General features: G+C 41.5%; 1 long non-coding RNA gene across 1 annotated transcript; it reads left to right on the top strand.

Moving 5' to 3' along the window:
• The first annotated feature begins 338 nt into the window (after positions 1-338).
• On the top strand, positions 339-5,255 carry LOC139069005 (uncharacterized). The gene is made up of 3 exons (XR_011520235.1): positions 339-2,709; positions 4,407-4,641; positions 4,754-5,255. It is a non-coding gene; the product is annotated as an uncharacterized lncRNA (long non-coding RNA).

A 5,255-nucleotide genomic window follows, 5' to 3' on the forward strand; every position in this document is an offset into this window, starting at 1 on the left:
GTTTTTCTCCCCAGAGGAAGCTACAATGATGTTCTGCTGAGCTGTGGTGGCCTCATGGAGGGGGCCATCGTCTAGCACACTGCTGTTAACCACATAAACATTCTCCCTCTCCTGATAACTTTTTATTTCCTTTGACATTGAATGTGCTACTACTAGTTTACCCGTTTAATTATAGATTCACTAGGATAAATACAATAAAGTTTATCTCTGTGTGGGTGGGTGGGCTGGTTTTGGTGTTGGTGTGTGGATGTGTGTGTCTGCTCCATCCCCAGTGAGTCATGGTGGATGGCTGCTTTTACTGAGCCAGGATTCTCTGGAGGTTTCTTCCTGTTAAAAGGGAGTTTTCCTCTCCACTGTCGCTGCATGCTTGCTTAGTATGAGGATTGCTTTAAAGTCACTGACACTAGTCATTGACTCGATGCAACCTGCTGGGTTCCTTGTATTGAAATGTTTACTATGTGAAGTGCCTTGAGACGACTCTTGTCGTGATTTGGCGCTTTATAAATAAACTTGAATTGAATTGAACTGAATTGAATGGTCGGATTTAAAATGAAGACTTTTGTCGTCAATGGCAGTGAATGAGTTAAAACGTTATATCAGAAAATATCGGTTTTTACTCCTGTGGGGACCCAACTTTTACCTGCCATATTGCATTAATAATCAAACCTTTTCCCATCATGAACTTAGTACTTATCTTTGACCTAAAGGTGTCACAGAGCGTTTGTCAGGATTATCTCAAGGAGAATGTCCTTCAGCTGCTCTTGGAGACCAATTAAACATGGGGGGACCTTGCAATTATCGTATCAGTTTATATTGGTATGGTTATATAAGACAATATCGGTAAAAAGGCCAATATCAAACATAATGTTTAGATATTTCTGGTCTCTGACATCATGTTGCAAACAATAAAATAATCTGAAGTTGAGATGCTAATCCATCACTTCCCCAAATCAAACTCAGAGCCATCGTTGAACTACTCAAACCAGACACCTTATCTTCTCCATGTTAGCCTCTAAAGGACCACACAATAACCTCTGTTCCACCAATCACCTGGTTCTCATGCTGTTTCACAAATGCAGGACAAACGCAGAGGAATCCACGTCTGACGTAAATTCTAGATAAAGGAAAATGAACTTAGAAAAGTGTGAATAAAAAGCAGCTTCCCCTCCTGATCTTCATGGGTGAAAAATGTTCCTGGACGCGTGTGTAAGCGCGTGTTTCATTGTGTGATAGATCCTACTGTTGGATACAATGCTGCTTGTTGCTCCTCGAAGTGGTGTCCATATGCATATTTTAGGAGATCACAAGCCGCAGCTCTCCTAATGTGTTCGCTGCCTCAGGCCCTTTTCATTGAACTCAAACTACCTCTTTACTGCATCATTTGCTTTCCTTTAGACGGCACTATTCTCGCAACTGCATACATGTATAATGTATTCTCTTTTATTGCAGCAATAATAGGGATGTGTCTTTGTAGAGTATCAGCAGTAACAGTGGGCCTCGTGGAGTTCTGCAGAGAAGGGAGAGTTCAGCCTACCGAAGGCTCTGCAGATGTGCTCAAATAAGGTGCTAATCCCCGTTTGTTACTGCCGTCATCCTCTGCAAATACCTGCATGAAATATGAATGTTCGCCTGTTCTGAGATCAGATCATTGCTGACTCTGGTTATGCTTTTGTAAATATGTCCTTAAGAAATCTGAAAGTCCAAAGACAATAAAAGTAGCAAAACTGGTTTCCTCTTCAGGAAATTAAAAGGAAAGTGTAAAGGTGTGGAACACTCATTTAATCAATAGATTTGTAGTGGTCTCTAGTAGGAATGAGTGCTTTGTTAAGGTTGGTTTACGCTTGACGCGTCCGCGAGGTCCGCACGGCTCCGCGCGGAAAAGTTGCGTCATTTTGCGTCATTTTAACAACCACACCCCTCCACCGCGTCTCCGCACGGCCCAAAATTTCCGCAACGCGCACCTAGGAAATTTTCTAACCACACGGACAGTCGGATGCAAAAAACATGGCGGACCGGCAAGAACTAGTATGGCAGAGGTTCGTAAATACAGACATTTGTATGATTCAGCTCTCAAAGATCACCGTGATCAACATGTTGTTAATAATTCTTGGAGAGAAATAGCTCGCACTGTCGGAAAAGATGAGGACGCTGTTAAAAATGCTGGAATGCCATGTTGTAAACAGTAGTTTCTACTTCTACAATGGTGCAGTGTTGGATGCATGCCGTAGAGCTCCATGCTGCCCCGTTCAGTTTGGGAGAATATTGGCTCACCGCAGAGACAAGCCGCAAGAACCATAAACGCTGCGAGTTGTGAAGCGCGTTCCATCCGCCAGCCGCATCACCCAGCGGAAAGTAAATGCGTCAAGCATAAACCAAGCTTTAGGTGTACTGGGGGAAAGAAAGCCTAGAAGCGCCTGTACTGAGAATTTACCTGGAGGTGAAAGCAGCTTCAGACGACAGGATTGGGAGTCTTATTTTCTGATATTTGGACATCTCACCTCTGATTGGCTAACAGCAACACAGATACCACTGACTCTGTTTTCTCTGCAACATTTGTGTCTTTTCTTTCCAAATAACACAAACCTTGAGAAGTTCTGCTGTTTGATGGAGGTGCAAATGCTAACGGTTAACTTCTACTAGCTGAGACATTCTCTGCTGATTCCTGGATGCTAAACCAACAACAGCCTTCCTCGTCATGAGTCAAGATGGGTGAGTGCATGAATGTTCAGTGACAGTGTGATGTAGATCTGTCAGAATTTTCTAATTCTAGAGTTTTACTTAGTTTTATTTTCTACCAGGAGCTAATGCAGGAGATAGGTGTAGGAGACAAATGTTCATGTTCAGCCTGCATGAAAAACTGACTGATTATAATCAGAAACAATGAATAAAAAATGCCTTTTCGGTGTTTTACACCTTTAATAATTATGCAGTTATCAGCATTTATGAACACACGCCTTTTGTTCATCAGTAGCTCAATGAACAAAAACACATTTTCCAGAATTTTCCCAAGGCTGAGTTTTATTGAACATGTGTTTAACTCCATTACATGAAATTAAGGTAATAATCTAACTTAATTACATAATCTTCAGTTTTATTAAAATTGACTGAAGCAAAAATTAATACACCCACAACAAAAACTACTACATCTAGTGTAGGGTTTGGTAAATTGAGTGCTTTAAGAGCTCAAGATATATATTACCTCTACTTATGACCAATAAGCTGTGATACTCTATCTAAATATAGAATATCAACTCTGCTTGGTCTTTACTGTGTTTATCAGAAGATTCTAGGATTCTTTATTTATTAGGGGATTGTAAACACTTCGTTTTGATTCAGAAAACAGTCAGGTTTCATAAAAGTAAGAGTTTATTTTACCAACAATTAAAACATGAGTTAACTAATATTACTGTGATGGATGGAACTAGATGTGATGTGTGAACCTATGTGTGAATGTGGTGTTAGTCAGAACTTCCGTATCTAGGAGAGTTGAGTTCTGGATGTAAAAGAATTTGGTTTGCGTTAAGCTATGAAGGTGGTTGTTATCAAAACACATCAGACGCTATCTGTTGTGTCCACATACCCACTCGAAGACCCTCGTGATGGGTCCGGAATGTCGAAGTCCTCAGACTTCCAGGCACCGAGGTCCGTAGAAGAAACTGCGGCCCCACTAAACCGGTCTTAGAGTTGTCTCCAGGTCACAACAGACAGAAGAACCGCACATCTGGAACTCTTAAGGAGTCTAAACAATATCAGCTTGTTTTGCAGGAACTGTTTCTGTATCAGCTTCGCAGGTGCAAAACGATTTTGACGATGTGTCAAAAGCTTTGATGGTTAAAGAGGGTTTTGCTTCAGGTGGCAAATCTGAAACTCTCTCTAGAACTGAGGAATCACCAGAGTGAGCCAGTTTTGATGGTCTCATGTTATGATTTGTGTAGCCAACCAATGGTTGACAGGTCTGAGAAATATTACCAAGACAACTCAGAAACGTGCCTTCTTTGAAATGGAGGCTCTGGCTGGGGTAAAAGACTATCAATGTGTCACGCGTTTAACTTTACTTTACTTTGTTCTTGTGTGAGTGCAAATGGTTATGACCTAGTCATATAAACATGCTGAAACATATTTCAATCACTGTAATCAAAACATAACATTCATTTCATGCTTCAATCATTGAGCACAGATTAATGAAACATTTCATTACATTATAATTATTATAAGTAGCAGCAAACAAACGTTTATTTAATTATCTAGCTTATAAGTTGTAGAAGTTCATATCTTATTTAGGAAATCATTCTTTGACTTAGCAGCTGATCCGAGCTGCAAGTGTTCCTTATATGGAGGCATGAAGACCTGAAAGATTGGACCTTGAGGAGAGAATGCTATTGTTGACATGTGTTATCTGTGTTCAGAGCTGCAGAGAGTCTGAGCTCCAGCTGATGGGATGAAGGCAGACCATTCTCAAGGAAACACGTGCAGGCTTGTGTCTCCTGTTTGACCAGATGTTGAATGGTCAAACTGTATCTAAAAACTGACCATTGCTGGACGTTACATAGCTCCCCTTGCCAAGGGCATGGGGTCCTGGCGGAAACCACGGGTCGTTGGAACAGTCCCAGAGGCCCTAAGGACTCAGCCGAGGAAGCACAGGTTAGTTCCCAGGCAAAGGACTCAGGAGAGAGGAAAGCAAATCCCCACACCCGAGAATAGTCAATGTAGCTCCCAAACTCAGAAGGGTAAATCCACTTATCACAATCCCCAGGAAGAAAGCAGACAAGCAGGGACCGTACCAGGCCCCAGGCGATCTATAGAACTCCAGCAACCACGGCAGGAACCACAGCACGACGAGACCCACACGAACCGGACCCTCAGGCAGCACGCAGCCGAATCAGGCGATGGTCCTCCCAGGAAGCGAGGACCACAGGCAAAACCCAGGAGAGGAGAGGAGCACACATGCAGGGCACTTAAATGTAGACACACATATTGCATCTGATGTAAAATAAAAAATAAAAATAAACCTTGCACTACATGTACCTACCTATATGTGCTATGTGAAGCAAATTATGTGAACGGAGTTCAAATGAAAGAAATGAATGCAGGAAACTACGTGTACTGGAAAAGGGTTGCAAAAACAACAAATTAACATAACCCTATAATATATTTAAGGGTAAATCAATGCTTTTGAGCAAAAATGTTATCAAAACAGAAGGGCAAAATAAGCCCATAACTGGTAAAAATCAAAATAAAATAGATCATGAAATAGA

This window comes from Nothobranchius furzeri, chromosome 3, assembly GCF_043380555.1.
Source record: "Nothobranchius furzeri strain GRZ-AD chromosome 3, NfurGRZ-RIMD1, whole genome shotgun sequence".
In the NCBI taxonomy this organism is placed as follows: Eukaryota; Metazoa; Chordata; class Actinopteri; order Cyprinodontiformes; family Nothobranchiidae; genus Nothobranchius; species Nothobranchius furzeri.